The sequence below is a fragment of the Chiloscyllium plagiosum genome, unplaced genomic scaffold (assembly GCF_037043375.1).
Source record: "Chiloscyllium plagiosum isolate Xiang-an unplaced genomic scaffold, Cpla_swu_hap1 HiC_scaffold_5, whole genome shotgun sequence".
NCBI lineage: Eukaryota > Metazoa > Chordata > Chondrichthyes > Orectolobiformes > Hemiscylliidae > Chiloscyllium > Chiloscyllium plagiosum.
The window spans coordinates 40,851,193-40,870,793 of NW_028270143.1; positions in this window are offsets into that span (position 1 = coordinate 40,851,193).

A 19,601-nucleotide genomic window follows, 5' to 3' on the forward strand; every position below is an offset into this window, starting at 1 on the left:
CTGGGTCAGTAGATTGTGAAGGAGCAAAAATGGCCTTTGCAGTGATATGTACTTCTTGTCAGATGTGGGAGTTTAAAGTGAGTTTAAGGGTTACTGCAGATTATATCTGCCAGAAATGCCGTTGGATGCAAATCTTATCAGATCGAGTGGTTCGGTTGGAGAGACAGATAGAAGCGATGTGGAATTTGCAACAGCAACAGTATGTGATGGATGGCAGTTATAGGAAGGGGGGAAAATCTCAGATACAGTCACACAGATGGGTTAACTCCAGGACGGGTGAGAGAGGTCGGCACCTTGGGCAGATATAGGGAATGCTGGATGACTAAAGAAATTGAGGGTTTGGTTAAGAAAAAGAAGGAAGCATATGTCAGGTATAGACAGGATAGATCGAGTGAAACCTTAGAAGAGTATAAAGAAAGTAGGAGTATACTTAAGAGGGAAATCAGGAGGGCAAATAGAATTAAGGAGAATCCAAAGGGTTTTTACTAATATATTAAGGACAAAAGGGTAACAAGGGAGAGAATAGGGCCCCTCAAAGATCAGCAAGGCAGCCTTTGTGTGGAGCCACAGAAAATAGGGGAGCTACTAAATGAATATTTTGCATCAATATTTACTGTGGAAAAGGATATGGAAGATATAGACTGTAGGGAAATAGATGGTGACATCTTGTAAAATGTCCAGATTACAGAGGAGGAAGTGCTGGATGTCTTGAAACAGTTAAAAGTGGATACATCCCCAGGACCTGATCAGGTGTACCCAAGAACTCTGTGGGAAGCTAGATAAGTGATTGCTGGGCCTCTTGCTGAGATATTTGTATCATCGATAGTCACAGGTGAGGTTCTGGAAGACTGGAGGTTGGCAAACATGGTGCCACTGTTTAAGAAGGGCGGTAAAGACTAGCCAGGGAACTATAGACCGGTGAGCCTGACCTCGGTGGTGGGCAAGTTGTTGGAGGGAATCCTGAGGGACAGGATGTACATGTATTTGGAAAGGCAAGGACTGATTCGGGATAGTCAACATGGCTTTGTGCGTGGGAAATCATGTCTCACAAACTTGATTGAGTTTTTTGAAGAAGTAACAAAGAAGATTAATGAGGTCAGAGCTGTAGATGTGATCTATATAGATTTCAGTAAGGGTTTCAGGGTATGAGGGACTTCAGTTATGAGGATAGATTAGAGAAATTGGTATTGCTCTCCATAGAGAAGGTGAAGGAAAGATTTGATTGAAGTATTCAAAATCATGTTCGGTCTATATAGAATAAATAGAAACTGTTCCCATTGTCAGAAGGCTGGGAACCACAGAGCACTGAGGTTACAGTGATTGATGAATGACGCAAAGACAACTTTAGAAAGCTTTTTTTATTGTCACGTATGGTTAAGATCTATAAGGTATTGCCTAAGAGGGTCAAGGCTTGTTCAATTGTGGATTTTAAAAGGAAATTGAACATGTGTTTCAAAAGAAAAAAAAAATGCAATGTTTTAGGAAGAAGGGAGGTCAGTGGGACAAGATGTAATACTTTTGTGGAAATAAGATGGGTTGAATGACCTTCTTCTGTATTGTAACTATTCCACAATTTTATCAAAAGACATTTGAAAAGTAAAAAAAAACAAAAATAGAAATTGCTGGAAAAGCTCAGCAGGTCTGGCAGCATCTGTGGAGAGAAATCAAAGTTAACACTTCGGGTTGAGTGAACCTTCTTCAGAACTCTGACAGATGAAACTTAAGTTGGAATCCACTTGGGGTAAGTCTGAGCTGGAGGCAGTCATTTAGATGTGATGAGCCTGTGCAAACGAGTTTTAGCAAATTCCTGGTCAAACACTAGGAGCAACAGTGAAATTAATGATAGCGGACAAGAAAAAAGATTGGAATGGAAATCCTGTTGGAGAGAGGAGCAGAACATCTTCAAGGTGGGTATGTCTAGAAGAGAAGTGGCTGTGAGTTAAATAATAAATAAAAATTGAAAGAACTGTGGAGGCTGTAAATCAGAAAGAAAAATAGAGATTACTGGAAAAGCTCAGCAGGTCTGGCAGCATCTGTGGTGAGAAATAGAGTTAATGTTTTGGGTTGAGTGACCCTTCCTCAGAACGTGGAATTTTTCAAGCATAATGTTCTTTTAGCTTGACCTCATTTACACAGCAATCATCTAATCTGTATTTTGTCTCCAGAGTGCAGTATGAATTAGTGTTGTGGAAGGTGAGGGCAAAGGGTACATTTGACAATTTTGCACTTCAATGTTGCATCTTGGGTTACATGAGCAATTATCATTGTAATGTTGCTGCAAGGACACTGTTTACTAAGGAACGTGCTCCCAGTTCATGGAGAGGACCAGGCTTCATCTCTGGGCTCTTCATTCACTGTTGTGTTATTCATTCATTCTGAGCCTACCTGGATGCTCTCAAAATCCTTTGCTTGCCATTATCTGTTTCATCCCCTCAGCCAGAGGTACCTGGATCATATTGCTACTATCTTGCAATGCATTTGTCCCCCACACACAAAGTTAGAAAACATGCATTGGCTGTCCTGCACATTGGTCCATCTGACAGCATCATCATGGGCGGTACTTATGGCTCTGCTCAGTATTAAATCTTCTAGAATGTTATATGTGCATAAATCATTGAAGGTTACAGAAGAAATTGAGAATGCCCTTAAAAAAGCATCCAGTATCTTAAGCTTTATTAATGGGCAGGAAGAATACAATACTAAAACAGTTATGTTAAACTTAAATAAAAACATTAGGTTCAGACTCAGGTGGAGTACTCAATCCAGTTCTGGATCCCACAGAGTAGAATTAGAGAGAGTACGGAAAAGATTCATGAGAATTCTTCTCTGGACGAGAACTTTTGGTTATATAAATACAATGGAGAAATTGAAACTGTTGCCCTTGAGAAGAGAAGGCTCAGATGAAATCTAATAGAAATATACAAATTCATGAGGAACCTGGACAGAGCAGGTAGGGAAACATTTGACACATTGGTGGAAAGGTCTGAAACAAGGGGACACAGATTTATAGTTATAGACAAAAGAAGCAATGCAACATGAGAAAATGATTTTTTGTGCAATGATCTCGAATTGGTTGCCTGAAAGTGTGCTGGAGGCAGAGTAAATTGAGGTTGTCAAGAGGGAATTGAATCATGATCTGGGCAGAAGGTCAGGGATTGGTATTAAATAAATTGATCCTTCAGAGACCTAGCACAGATACAAAGGGCTGTGCTATGATTCAGTATTTAGAGACATAGACATAGAGATGTACAGCATGGAAACAGACCCTTTGGTCCAACTCGTCCATGCCGACCAGATATCCTAATCTAATCTAGTCCCATTTGCCAGCATTTGGCCCATATCCCTCCAAACCTTCCTATTCATATACCCATCCAGGTGCCTTTTAAATGCTGCAATTGTACCAGCCTCCACCACTACCTCTGGCAGCTCATTCCATACACATACCACCCTCTGCATGAAAAGGTTGCCCCTTAGGTCCCTTTTATATCTTTCCCCTCTCACCCTAAACCTATGCTATCTAATTCTGGACACCCCATCCAAGTGAAAAGACTTTGTCTATTATCCTATCCATGCCCTTCATGGTTATATAAACCTCTGTAAGGTCACCCCTCATGGTCAGAATACTGCATCTGCATTCCTCCTTTAATAAGCTGCCACTGACAATGGCAGCTGCTTCCAACCAGATCTGTTTTACATTTGGTTGGTAGTCTCTTCCTACCATTCTCTGGAAAGATGACCTGTCCCTGTCCTTTACATTCCCAAGCAGCACTGCCTGGTTTCCAACTGAGACCCTGGCCGTTGCCAGGCCCAGAAGCCAGAACTTCAGCTTCCTCATCTATCTTCCCATGGTTCAGTTCAATGAAACATGTCCAGAGATTCATCTGCCACCTGCTAGCAGGTGTGAATAGTGGCCACAGCAGGGTTTATGTGGGGGTTTATCTGGCCTGCGTCCATTCCCTCCTTCCTGTCTTTTAATTGACTGCCAAACTTAATTATGGGAATGACCCCGCAAATAGTATAACATAAATTGGAACAGAATCATGACCCAGAACAAGCCCCCAACTTCTACCTCCTGCCATTATCATGAAAGTCCAGTCATAAATCTCTTCAAGGACCAGATCTAAGACCATATATAGAAAAGTACCTGATCATTTGAAAAGTAACTGATCTTTTCTTTCCACATAACAAAGATCAAATTTCTCTCTTTAGTTCTGAGCTACAAAAATAAAACCAATTTATCGTGGCTGCTCCAAATGCTAGAGACTAATAGAATGCCATGAACTGTAAGGTTGGTTTGTCACAAAGCAGGATGCTAGTGAGAGATTGTGATTGAACAATTGGATTCCTGTTGCAGGATTGTAAGTGTCTAGCTGAGCAACATCATCCTAAGTAGAAGTTCTTTTTATTGCTGATAAATACATACATGAATAAAATCTCAATTGTGCCGAAGAATGGACCTTTTGAGTAATGCACCACTCTGTGGGTGATTTGATGCAGATTTAAATCAATAATAATAATCCTGTGAGCATTGCTGTTTACAGTTCTTCTATGACATAAAGCTACTGTTGTGCAATCAACAATGACAATAGCAATTGCATGGAATGTAAAGTACAGAATAATGGTTGATGCAAGTAAATTATCATTTTGAAATACCATATTCACAGTATTCCAGAACTCTACCTAAGTACAAATGACTAATTAAATAGTATGTTGTGTTAGTGACATTGAAGTAACTTGACTCTAACTCATTTCTATCAGTGTTTAGTTGTGACTTGAGGCTTCCAATTGCAGTGCCCAGATCAGGATTGACAACATCTGATGCAAATTTCCTAGAACTTTGTTAAAAATCACACAACACTGGGTTATAGTCCAACAGGTTTAATTGGAAGCACACTAGCTTTCGGAGCGACGCTCCTTCATCAGGTGATAGTGTCGCTCCAAAAGCTAGTGTGCTTCCAATTAAACCTGTTGGACTATAACCTGGTGTTGTGTGATTTTTAACTTTTTACACCCCAGTCCAACACCGGCATCTCCAAATCACTCCTAGAACTTGTAATTTTCTCCCAACCCTTCTGTTACTGTATTTCGTATCTTCAAAATTGTGATGTAAAACATCTTTAGTGCCCAAGTTTCCAGTCTTCACAAGTTTAGCCAATTCAAAAGAAAACTGTGAGCAGAGTCTTATCAGAGTGATGTGGACTGTGGAGAACTGTGTGGTGGAATCGGGTGAGACGTTCAGCAAGGCTCATTTCCATGTTGATCTTCAACTCTTTTCTCAAGTCTGAAAATGTGTTGCTGGAAAAGCGCAGCAGGTGGCCTCAAGTAGCCTGGAGAGATTATCAGTAGCCTGAGGCGAGGTCCCAGTGACACTCGTTGATTGTTTATTAAATGGCTTGTTAATAGCCCAACACACCATGGGGTGTGATTTTATCGAACTTGACATACAAAGTAGTCATTGGGAAAGCCCAACATAGAAGCTCAACTCACCACCTGCTCCAAACTGCCTTCATGTTGGACACTCGGCACCAACATCTTGGGCATGATCTATGAGCACTGGCAATATCCATCTCACATTTACAAACAGTGACATTCTGATATATGCCAGCCTCTACGAAACATCCTGACACATGATCAATCCACTTAAGTGGCACTTCTGCACTTCAATACTACATCTCAGGCTACTCTGGTAACTATAGTTGTAATGCTCCAACAAGGACTGTCACGGACATGCACTCAGCATAGGAACTGGACCAAGCTGCATTTTCAAGCTTTTCTTGCTGGCTACCATAAAGTTTCCTCTCTCTGAGCCTAATTGGATGCTCACTGTGTCACTGCCTTGCAGTGCCTTGTTTTTTTGTGCATTGCCCTTGCAGCTAGTGATCTAGGGCTCATGTTACTATTGTCTTGCCGTGTTATTTAGCATAGACATTAAGCCAGGAGCTTGCCATAGCTGTCAGCAATCCTCAGTCCTGTAAAAGGGGATGGCTATCAATCACAAAATCCTTGCACATTAAGTCAAGGGCAGCCTCCAGTACCAGTCTAGGTCCTCCTCAAGGTGGTCAGAGTCAGGACCATCAGCTCATGAGGAGTCAGATAACAGGCAGCACACCAACTGTGTTGAGTTTTTAATGTCATTTTGTGAGCTGTTTTGGTCCTGGAATGAGAGTGTGGCAGGTATTACAGAAGATGAAAATGGGTGTCACAGCTTTGCTGTTGATGCAGATGGAGAGGTTTATGAAGTGACTGTGCCATGCAGTGGGCATGTAGAATGAGAGTATTGACATACATTGTGATGGGTGAGAGTGAGTGTGGGTGAGTAAGATGTTGCAGTCTTTAATGAGAGTAGTAGAGCATGAGCTATGGTGAGATGTGGGAGGAGAGATAGATTGAACAAGAAATAATGAGGAGAAGATGGTGACACTTGTACTACTGAGTAAAGAAGGACATTAACCTCTGCCTTATAATGCTGGGTATTTCTTCAGATGGCTGAGACAGCTTTGTAGATGACAATGTCAGAGCAGGTTAGCATGGTTGGTGTCAAGGTCTCCACTGCCTGAGCTGGGAGACGAGGAACTTCCAGCTGTGCACCGTCCCATACAGCACAAGTTCTGGGACTATGTTTATTAGACAAGGTGCCAACTTAGCCCCATTTGACATCCCTGGGGAAAATATCAGGAACAATGCAGAGTGGCTCTAGACAGTACCTGTTCAGGTTCACATTGAGATTTAAAAGATGACACCAGTGCCAGTGATGCCAGTGAATTCTGGAATCTCAGGTGAGTAGTATGTTGCTCTGGGAATGGCGTATGGTAAGATGAGGTGGAAGTCAGACACCAATCTCACCATTCAGGCTGAAACACCAATTAATGCAGTGAGCTTGGTAAGATAAGGTGAGAAAACCTACTCAACCAAGTGGTGAGAATCACTGTGCTAATTTCATGTGACTCTCAGCCAAAAGAACTGTAAGACTCAGGCCAGAAATCAAGATTTTTGCAGGGTTTAGTAGACAACATGGTTAACCCAAAATGGTACTGGGAGGATGGATCTAGAATTCCCAACCTGTTTCCAATAATAGATTTCTGTGAATAGGGAAACAGGTATGGAAGGAGCCTAACACATGGGCAGAAAGAGATCAGAGAAACAAAAGGAATATGACTCTGCAAAAATCCAAAGCTGAGAGAGTCATAGTGCCATTCGGCACAGAAACAATCCCTTTGGTCCAATTTGTCCACGCTGACCAAATTTCCAAAATTAAACTAGTTCTTTCTTTTTATTTAAAAACCTTAATTCCTGGTATTATTCTAGTAAATGACCTTTGCACTCTCTCTAGGGTTTTAATGTCATTCCTTAAATAGAGTACCCAGACTGAGCACATACTTCAAATGTGGTCTGACCAATGATTTGTAAACATGTAGCATCACTTCCTTGCTTTTATAGTCTTTACCTCTACTTATAAACCCAAGGATCCTACAATGATTTGGAGATGCCGGTGTTGGACTGGGGTATACAAAGTTAAAAATCACACTACACCAAGTTTATTTGGAAGCACTAGCTTTCGGAGCATTGCTCCTTCATCAGGTGAGAGTGGAGGGCTCAATCCTAACACACAGAATTTATAGCAAAGAATTACAGTGTGATGTAACTGAAATTATACATTGAAAAACTGATTGTCGGTTGAGTCTTTCATCTGTTCGAATATCATGATAGTTTCACTGCTTTCATGTGTAAATCACAAAACGTTTTCTTTTAAAAAGTTGCATTCTCAGGTTAGCTGTTAACAATGGGTGATAGCTAGACAATATGTTGAAGGTGTTAGTCCCCTGTGTTCTCTGTCTATGCCATGATGTTTAGATTGATTCTAATTTAAAAAGTGAGATAACGGAGTTTTACATGAATTCATGCAGTTTTTGAGCTCAGAGGTTTACATGAATGCATGCAGTTTTTCAGCAAAGTACATTGTAACCCTGCAAGTACAAATTCACCCCACAAAACATATGTGTGCATGTGGGTCTTTGTCTGTGTGTGTGTCTGTCTGGGTTGGGGGTTGTGAGTGTGAGAAAGTATGTATGTGTGTGTGTAGTGAGTGTAGAGTGTCTTAAGTCTGTGAGGGGGTGCATGTGTGAGTGTGGGAGTGTGTATGTCTGTAAGGGTGTGTGTGGGTGTCTGCGTGTGCGTCTGTGTATATGTGTGCCCGTGTGTGTGTGTAGGAGTGTGTGTGTGTATAGTGGTGGTCACTTGTAATGTGACATGAACCCAAGGTCCCGGTTGAGGCCCTCCCTATGGGTACCGAACTTAGCTATCAGCCTCTGCTTGGCCACTTTTTGCTGCTGCCTGTCCTGAAGTCTGCCTTGGAGGATGGTCACCCGAAGGTCCGAGGTCGAATGTCCTGGACCACTGAAGTGTTCCCCAACTGGGAGGGAACATTCCTGTCTGTTGATTGTTGTGTGGTGCCCATTCATCCGTTGTCGTAGCCTTTGCTCAGTTTCCCCAATGTACCATGCCTCAGGACATCCTTGCCTGCAACGTACAAGATAGATAACATTGGCTGAGTCACATGAGTACCTGCCATGTACAAGGTGGGAGGCGTCCCCACATGTAATGGTGGTATCTATGTCCACACTCTGACACGTCTTGCAGCGCTTACCGTGACAGGGTTATATGGAGTTGTGCTGAGAGCCAGGCAGCTTGCTATGAACAATGATCTGTTTGAGGTTTGGCAGTTGTTTAAAGGCAAGTAGTGGAGGTCTGGGGAAGGTCTTGGTAAGGTGCTCATCCTCATTGATTATGTGTTGCAGGTCACGAAGAACATGCGTAGTTTTTCAGCTCCTGGGAAATACTGAACAACGAAGGGTACCCTGTCGGTTGCGCTTTTCCAGCAACACATTTTCAGCTCAGTTGTGTGATTTTTAACTAGGTTCCTATAAGCCTTCTTAACAATTGTTTCAACTTGCCTGGCCACCTTCAAAGAATCATGGACATAAACGCCAAATTCCATCTGCTCCTGTACTCCCCTCAAAGTTATATCAATGAGCCTGTGTTGTCTCATGTTTCATCTAACAAAATGCATTACCTCTCATTTCTCTTCAATGAAATTCATCTGCCAGGTGTCTGCCCATTTGGGCAACTTGTCAATATTCTTCTGACGTTGCTCCGCATCCTCCTCACAAATCACTATTCTCCCTCGCTTAGTATCTTCTGCAAATTTAGAGATTTTGCCCACAACACCTATCTATCAATCATTTACATAAATCAAAAAAAGCAAGAATCCCAAGACCAATCCCACGTGGACAACACTTTCAATTCTTACCCAATCTAAGATATATCCATCTATACCGCTACCTACTGTCTGCCAATGCTCTCCAGGGACATCCAACATCTAGTCCCTTCCTGCAAATGTTCTTTCCTGAGGTGTTATCCAATTCCCTTTGAAAGCCCCAACTTTATCAGCCTCCACCACACAGAGAGGACACTGGAGATCCTAAATATACACTGAGTTGAACTGGTTTTCATGTCATTGCTGGTTCTTTTGTCAATTACCTTATGTCAGTGATCATCTTCTGCCAATGGGAACACTCTCTCTCCATCTATTCTGCCCAGACCCTTCTTTGTTTTGAACACCTGCATCAAAATCTCAATCTTCTTTCTCCAATCTACCTCTGTGGCTGAGATCCTTCATCCCTGGATCTGTTGCTGCACATATTTTCTGACACTCTTGCAAGAGCTTTGCACTCCCTTCCTAAAGCAGTGTCCATAATTGGACAAAATTTGGAGAAAATATTGAGAGACAAATAAAATTAACATTAGTAGGAAAAGACAAAATAATTATTTGCCAAGTATTTTGTTCACTCACTTAAAATATTCTAGCAGAAGTAAAGTAAGCAGTCACTGATATTCTAAAATTATGTGAAATAAGTACCTAAAATTATTAGGTATTGTAAGTTTAAGTATTATAAAGTTTACTGGCTGTGCTAAATTATAGAGAAGAAGTGGCAGACATTTAAGGGGTTACTTCAGAATACACAGAATACCGTACATACTCAAGTAATTGTCATGTAAAAGTCAACCCCTTATTTTTGGTCAAATAACCTGAAATTTTCCATACATCCCGTGTAAACGTCAACCCTAGTTCTTCACAGATAACAGATCAATGTTTATGAGCCAGTGTGCCAGCCGTTACGTCCCGCTCCAACTTCCAGTCTGCCAGTAGCTCCGCTCCGCTCCCTGTCTTCCAATCAGCTGGTGTTATATTCTGCCCCATGTTTTCAGAATTACCATAATTCATTATTTTCTCTCTTCATTGGTTTAGAGACCAGTTTGGCTTCTGTTATTGATACGGTATGAATTTCAGCGCCTTAAAATAGTATCCATGCAATAGTCGACCTCATAAATTTAACTTTAAAAAGTAGTCAAAAAATTTGACTATTACTCGAGTGTATATAGTATGTACGTGTTTACTGTAAAAATAATTCAAAGAGAAAATCCATATTGAATTATGGGAAGTATCAAGCATATGAAAAAGCTTATAATTGCACAAAGTGGGTGGCAGGTCAGAATATAATAAACGTCTGAGACTGAATAAAAGGTTAATCAAGAATTGTGAGAAAAAGCTGGCTTTTAATGTTAAAAATGCCTACGAGGTATATGTGCAGGTATTTAAAGGGGACAAGAGCAGGCAAAGTGATCATTGGCCCTTGAGGGAACATGAGAATGGAGAGTTAACAGTCGACAATACGGAAATGGCAGTTGAACTGAACTAATATTTTGCTTCTGTCTTCATTGTAGAAGATGCAAAAACCATTTCAGTAATACCTGTAAATCAGGAGGGAGAGGGGAACGGAACTGAAATTACAATCACCAGGGAAGCAGTATTGAGCAAAATGATGGAGTTGCAATATGTCAAATCCTGGATGCTCATGGACTTCATCCAAGTATCTCAAAAGAGGTGATTAATGAGGGGTAGATGTGTTGATGTTAATTTCCGAAACTTCTCGAAAGGTTCCATCAGACTGAGAAAGTAACAAATATAATCCCTCTATTCAAGAAGCAGAGGGGTGCTGTGGTGGGTGGAGTGAGGCAGGGGACAGAAACTATAGACAAGTTAGCTTGGTGTCTCTCATGTTATAACCAATAATTAAGTCATTATTATTTGAGGACTAACTAAAATTCAAGGCAATTGAAAGATGAATCATGTTTAACTTATTTATTCGAGTTCACTGAAGGGCTAACATGCATTATAGTTAAAGGGATGCCCATTGATGTGCAAACTTGAATTTTAAAAATTCATTCTTGGGCTGTAGGCATTCCTGACTGCACCAGCACTTAGTGGACATCCATAAGCCCCCTTGAGAACGTCATGGTGATCTGTTTTAGACCATAAGACCATAAGAAAGAGGAACAGGAGTGTGCCATTCAGCTTCTTGTAGCTGCTCCTCATTCAATAAGGTCATGGCTGACCTAATAACATTTCTCCGCTTCACTTGCCTATGTGAGCCTAATAACCCTTGATTCTCTGACTGATGAAGAATCTTTCTATCTCAACCTTAATAATCTCTGTGCTCTGCAACTCACTGTGACAAGGGGCTCCAAAGATTCACAGTAATCTATGAGAAGAGGTTCTTCCTCATCTCAGCCTTCAATTGGCACCATTTAATTCTGAGATTGTGCCCTCTTTTCTAGACTCTCCCATAGAGGAAACTCTCAAGAGTACAGCCGTGTAGGACTCCTGAGCTGGAGTTTGTACGGAAACATGGCTCAGGATGGGCAGGACTGGCAGCTTAATGTTCCAGGTTACAAATGCTACAGAAAAGATAGAAAGGGAGGCAAGAGAGGAGGGGGAGCGGCATTTTTGATAAGGGATAGCATTACAACTGTGCTGAGGGAGGATATTTCCGGAAATACATCCAGCGAAGTTATTTGGGTGGAACTGAGAAATAAGAAAGGGATGATCACCTTATTGGGATTGTATTATAGACCCCCCAATAGTCAGAGGAAAATTGAGAAACATACTTGTAAGGAGATCTCAGCTATCTATAAGAGTAATAGGATAGTTATGGTAGGGGATTTTAACTTTCCAAACATAGATTGGGACTACCACAGTGTTAAAGGTTTAGATGGAGAGGAATTTTTTAAGTGTGTACAAGACAATTTTCTGATTCAGTATGTGGATGTACCTCTTAGAGAAGGTGCAAAACTTAACCTACTCTTGGGAAATAAGGCAGGGCAGGTGACTGAGGTGTCAGTGGGTGAGCATGTTGTGGCCAGTGACCATAATTCTATTCGTTTTAAAATAGTGATGGAAAAGGATAGACCAGATCTAAAAGTTGAAGTTCTAAATTGGAGAAAGGCCAATTTGACCGTATTAGGCAAGAACTTTCGTACCTCTCCATCTCCATCAGTGACAACCGACTTCACACTGATATTTTTTACAAACCCACCGACTCCCACAGCTACCTGGATTACACCTCTTCCCACCCTATCTCTTGCAAAAATGCCATCCCGTATTCCAAATTCCTCCGCCTCCGCCGTATCTGCTCCCAGGAGGAGCAGTTCCATCATAGAACACACCAGATGGCCTCCTTCTTTAGAGACCGCAATTTCCCTTCCCACGTGGTTAAAGATGCCCTCCAACGCATCTCGTCCACATCCCGCACCTCCGCCCTCAGACCCAACCACTCCAACCGCAACAAGGACAGAACGCCCCTGGTGCTCACCTTCCACCCTACCAACCTTCGCATAAACCAAATCATCTGCCGACATTTCCGCCACCTCCAAACAGACCCCACCACCAGGGATATATTTCCCTCCCCACCCCTCTCCGCCTTCCGCAAAGACCGTTCCCTCCGTGACTACCTGGTCAGGTCCACGCCCCCCTACAACCCACCCTCCCATCTTGGCACTTTCCCCTGCCACCACAGGAACTGTAAAACCTGTGCCCACACCTCCTCCCTCACCTCCATCCAAGGCCCTAAAGGAGCCTTCCACATCCATCAAAGTTTTACCTGCACATCCACTAATATCATTTATTGTATCCGTTGCTCCCGATGCGGTCTCCTCTACATTGGGGAGACTGGGCGCCTCCTAGCAGAGCGCTTTAGGGAACATCTCCGAGACACCCGCACCAATCAACCAAACCGCCCCGTGGCTCAACATTTCAACTCCCCCTCCCACTCTGCCGAGGATATGGAGGTGCTGGGCCTCCTCCACCGCCGCTCCCTCACCACCAGACGCATGGAAGAAGAACGCCTCATCTTCCGCCTTGGAACACTTCAACCCCAGGGCATCAATGTGGATTTCAACAGCTTGCTCATTTCCCCTTCCCCCACCTCATCCTAGTTTCTAACCTCCAGCAAAACTGTCCTCTTGATTTGTCCGGACTTGTCCGACCTGCCCAACTCCTTTTCCACCTATCCACTCCACCCTCTCCTCCCTGACCTATCACCTTCATCTCCTCCCCCACTGACCTATTGTACTCTATGCTACTCTATCCCCACCCCCACCCTCCTCTAGCTTATCTCTCCACGCTTCAGGCTCTCTGCCTTTATTCCTGATGAAGGGCTTTTGCCCGAAACGTCGATTTCGAAGCTCCTCGGATGCTGCCTGAACTGCTGTGCTCTTCCAGCACCACTGATCCAGAATCTGGTTTCCAGCATCTGCAGTCATTGTTTTTACCTCAAGAACTTTCGAAAGCTGATTGGAGGCAGATGTTCGCAGGTAAAGGGACATCTGGAAAATGGGAAGCCTTCAGAAATGAGATATCAAGAATCCAGAGAAAGTATATTCCTGTCAGGGTGAAAGGGAAGGCTGGTATGTATAGGAAATACTGGATGACTAAAGACATTGAGGGTTTGGTTAAGAAAAAGAAGGAAGCATATGTCAGGTATAGACAGGATAGATCGAGTGAATTCTTAGAAGAGTATAAAGAAAGTAGGAGTATACTTAAGAGGGAAATCAGGAGGGTAAAAAGGGGACATGAGATAGCTTTAGCAAATAGAATTAAGGAGAATCCAAAGGGTTCTTACAAATATATTAAGGACAAAAGGGTAACAAGGGAGAGAATATAGCCCCTCAAAGGCAAGGTGGCCTTTGTGTGGAGCCACAGAAAATGGGGGAGATACTAAACGAATATTTTACATCAGTATTTACTGTGGAACAGGATATGGAAGATATAGACTGTAGGGAAATAGATGGTGACATCTTGTAAAATGTCCAGATTACAGAGGAGGAAGTGCTGGATGTCTTGAAATGGGTAAAGGTGGATAAAGCCCCAGGACCTGATCAGATGTACCCAAGGACTCTGTGAGAAGCTAGAGAAGTGATTGCTGGGTCTCTTGCTGAGATATTTGTATCATTGATAGTCACAGGTGAGGTGCCGGAAGACTGGAGGTTGGCAAATATGGTGCTACTGTTTAAGAAGGACGGTAATGACAAACCAGGGAACTATAGACCAGTGAGCCTGACCTCGGTGGTGGGCAAGGTGTTGGAGGGAATCCTGAGGGAGAGGATGTACATGTATTTGGAAAGGCAAGAATTGATACGGGATAGTCAACATGGCTTTGTGCGTGGGAAATCATGTCTCTCAAACTTGATTGAGTTTTTTGAAGAAGTAACAAAGAAGATTGATGAGGGCAGAGCAATAGATGTGATCTATATGGACTTCAGTAAGGCGCTCGACAATGTTCCCCATGGGAGACTGATTAGCAAGGTTAGATCTCATGCAATACAGCCATTTGGATACAGAGCTGGCTCAAAGGTAGAAGACAGAGAGTGGTGGTGGAGGGTTGTTTTTCAGACTGGAGGCCTGTGACCAGTGGAGTGCCACAAGGATCGGTGCTGGGCCCTCTACTTTTTGTCATTTACATAAATGATTTGGATGCGAGCATAAGAGGTACAATTAGTAAGTTTGCAGATGATACCAAAATTGGAGGTGAAGTCGACAGTGAACATGGTTACCTCAGATTACAACAGAATCTGGACCAGATGGGCCAATGGGCTGAGAAATGGCAGATGGAGTTTAATTCAGATAAATGTGAGGTGCTGCATTTTGGGAAAGCAAATCTTAGCAGGACTTATACACTTAATGGTAAGGTTCCAGGGAGTGTTGCTGAACAAAGAGACCTTGGAGTGCAGGTTCATAACTCCTTGAAAGTGGAGTTGCAGGTAGATAGGACAGTGAAGAAGGCGTTTGGTATGCTTTTCTTTGTTGGTCAAAGTATTGAGTACAGGAGTCGGGAGGTCATGTTGCGGCTGTACAGGACATTGGTTAGGCCACTGTTGGAATACTGCGTGCAATTCTGGTCTCCTTCCTATCGGAAAGATGTTGTGAAGCTTGAAAGGGTTCAGAAAAGATTTACAAGGATGTTGCCAGGGTTGGAGGATCTGAGCTACAGGGAGAGGCTGAACAAGCTGGGGCTGTTTTCCCTGGAGTGTCGGAGGCTGAGGGTTGACCCTATAGAGGTTTACAAAATTATGAGGGGCATGGATAGGATAAATAGGCAAAGTCTTTTCCCTGGGGTCGGGGAGTCCAGAACTAGAGGGCATAGGTTTAGGGTGAGAGGGGAAAGATATAAAAGAGACCTTTTTCACGCAGAGGGTGGTACGTGTATGGAATGAGCTGCCAGAGGATGTGGTGGAGGCTGGTACAATTGCAACATTTAAGAGGCATTTGGATGGGTATATGAATAGGAAGGGTTTGGAGGGATATGGGCCGGGTGCTGGCAGGTGGGACTAGGTTGGGTTGGGATATCTGGTCGGCATGGATGGAAGGGTCTGTTTCCATGCTGTACATCTCTATGACTCTATAACACTCTGTCCATTTCTTTTTTTTCTCTCTCTGTTTATGTTTTTTCCCTTCTTTCTTCTTACCTCCTGCCCTCCAGTGGAATCAATGATATCCAGGGTGAAGCCAGCAAGGACTCCCTGCCTTGAGTGAACCCAACGCCAACTCCTAGTCTCAAGAGCTTTGGGGTGAAGCCCAGCACAGCCTGGAGATGAGGTCCTGGCACAGGCTGGAAACAAGGCCTAGTAGGGTCCTGGTGCAGACTGGAGGCAAGGTCTTTGTGTATTCTGGATGGGAGGTCCAGCACAGACTGGTGGCAAGGCCTAGTGCAGACTGGAGGCCAGCACGGACTCATCTACTCCATCTTCTTTGCTTGGAAGGGCTATAATTCTGAACTTTTTATTTAGTTAATCTTCTCATTTATTCTTAAGATTTTATACCTAGATACCTTTTGTACCTAAAATGGCTTGAAATTCTGTAATGCAGAACTTCTTATTTCTTTATTTTTCTAATTTATTCCCAGATACTTTTATACCTAAGATGATGTTGTAAATGGCAAGTTTGTAAACTTTTCTTGTACTCATCTGAGTACATGTGACAATAAACCTAAACTTAATTCTTATTCTAATCCTTTCAGCATATATCTTATCAAGACTCTTAAGAATCCTATGCGTTTCAATGAGATCACCTCCCTTTCCTAAATTCCAGTGAGTAGAATCCAACCTGTTCAGCCTTTGCTTATAAGAAAGTCCCTGCATATCAGGTAGATTCCTCGTGAACCTTCTCTGATCTGCCTCCAATGAAATTATATCTTTTCTTAAATAAGATTATCAAAACTGTTCACAGTACTCCACAACACTCTCACCAGCACCTTGTACAATTGCAGTAAGACCTCCCTCCTCTTAAACTCCAACCCCCTTGAAATAATCTCTAGCATTCCATTAGCCTTCCAATTACCTGTTCCACCTATGTGCTAGCTTTCTGTGTTTCATGCACAAGTACCCCTAAGTTCCTTTGCTTGAAGCTTTCTGTAGTTTTTCTCAATTCAAGTAATATTCTCTTATTTTGTTTTTTCTTCCAATATGAACTTCACATTTTTTTAACTTTATACACCATTTGCCAAATTTGCCCACATACTTAACCTATCAATATCTATCTTAAACTGCTTGTATCCCTCTTGCAATCTTGTTTTTCCACCTGTTTTTGCATCATCTGTAAATTTGAATACAATAAATTTGCTTCCTTCCTCCAAGTCATTAATATATATTCTAAACAGTTGTAGTCCAAGCACTGATCCCTGTGGAAACACACTTTTCACAGGTTACCAACATGAAAAAGAACCTCTTATTCCCATATACTGTTTCCTGTGCATTAACCAATTCTCGATCTATGCCAAAATATTACCTCCAACTGCATGGGCTCTTATCTTATAACCTTTTGTAAACTGTCTTGTCAAATATCGTCTGGAAGTCCAATTTCAACACATTTATTGGTTCTCCTCTGTTCACTCTGTTTGAGACTGCCTTAAAAACTCATAAATTAATTGGACATGCTTTCCCTGTCATGAAGCAATGCTGACTTTGCTTGATTAGATTATGATTTTCCAAATGTTCTACTATCACTTTCTCAATAATTGATTCCAACATTATTCAAACAATAGAAGTTAGACTAATTGGTCTATAGTCACTTGCTTTTTGATTCCTTTCCCGTTTTGAATAGGGAGTGTCACATTGGCAGTTTTCTAATCCGCTGGTACTTCTAACCAATGATCTGTTATCTCCATAGTTACCACTTTAAGGATCCCTAGGATGAAAGACATTGGGACCAGGGAACCTATCTGCCTTTAGCCCTATAAGTTGGTCCAATGTTAGTTCTCTAGTGATGATCATGGTATTTAATTCCACCCCGGTATTCTTTGCTTTCTTAAACAATTACAGTTCTTTTCATATAGGTATACACTAATGCTATTAGGGAGGGAGTTCCCTTTGTCATCGCTTTGTGCTCAGAAAGCAATGCATTTACTCCTATTCTTTGTTTCCCGTCTGCTAATTTATTCTCAGTCTATACTTGTATATTACCACCAATCCATCTCTTGCTCCTGCCTTTATCAAAACTCTTCTGAAAATACAAATATACCATATCCAATGGCTCTCACTCATCTATTTACTGTTCAAAAAACTCCAGTATGATTTTCAAGCATGATTTTTCTTTCATTAGTCCATGTTGCGTTACTACTGTCCTGTTATCACTTTCTTTGTAATAGATTCTAATATTTTCTGTATGACTGACATTAGGTTAGCTGGTCTATAATTCCCAGAATTCTCCATTTTTTTTAACAATGGGGTTACATTTGCTATCCCCCAAACTGCTGGAATTGTTTCAGAATCTACAGAACTTTGAAAGATGACAACCACTGCTTCCAGTATTTCCATGGTCACCTCCGTTAATAATCTGAGATGTAGATCATCAGACCCTGGAAATTTATTAGCCGTCCCATTAATTTCTCGAACACAATGCTTTTTCTCCTTCAATTCCTTCTTTCCAATCAATTCTTTGTTCACTAGCATTTCTGAGAAATCCTTTCATAAAGACAGACCTAAAGTAATCCTTTAATTGCTCTGCATTTCTTTGTACTCCATTATCAATTCTCCCATTTCAGACCATAAGGGGTCTCTGTTGAAGAGGAGTTGGTTGTAAAAGTAGGGAACGCTTGCTGCAAAGGTGCAGAATATTTGTAAAGTGACATCTGGAATATTGTGCACAGTTTTGGTCACCTTACAAAAGAGAAACATGTGAACATTATATGTTTCAAGAAATTTCACTAGAGATGACGAGTTTGCCTAATGACAAAAGACCAAACAGGTTAGGCCTATCCTCACTGGACTTCAGAACAATGAGAAGGAGCTGTTGAAACATATAAGATCTTGAGGTGGTTTGACAGGTTGCTGAGTGGATATTTATCTTCATGGGAATATTCTAAACGATGGAATACAGTTTTTTAAAAAAAACAGACACAGGGAGGAATTTCTTGTCTCAGAGAAATTCCAAATTAGCATTTGGAATTCTCTTCCAGTGTGTGTTGTGCTGACTGGGTCATTGAATATATAATTAAACTGAGTTAGCTTTTTGGTCAACAATCAAGCCAATGGTAGTAGGGGCAGCTATGGGACTGGAATTCAGGCCACAATCAGTCTCGATATTATTGAAGTGCAGAGCAGGCTAGAGAGGGTAAATGGTCTACTTGTTCTGCTTTTTTTTGATGATCTTATGGTCATATACCAGAGAAGTGCAAGTTGACTTGATAATAAACTCACTCAAAGGGCACATAATATGAAATTATTCAGACCTGCTTGAACCAGTCACATCAAAATCTTCCAAGTATTTCAGAATCTGACCTGGTATATCAAACTTCAAATCACATGGAGTCTGGAGAGTACTTTTACTTGAAAATCCCTCAATGAGCAAACATTTCTGTATCCCTCTGCTGCATTTATATTTTCACTGAGGAAATGTACCCACTCATCAGCTTACAGTACTGTTTGACATAAAGATTTGTTCATTCATCATTGTCAGTGTGATGCATCTGTGGAGGTTCAGAAAAGCTATTTAAACATCCCTTCTACTGCCCCAGGCAGAATGCAGACACAGTTATTAAAGCCAGTAAATTATGCATTAACTCATTACTTTGTTGTCTCAGTGTGAAACATGGTTTCTTGCTGTTTCTCTTTTGACAACTTCATGTAAAGTTATAGGTTAAAATGTTGGATGTTCTGGTGTTTCAAAAAAGTGTAGTTTATTTTATGGAAAAATAATATTAAGTTGAATG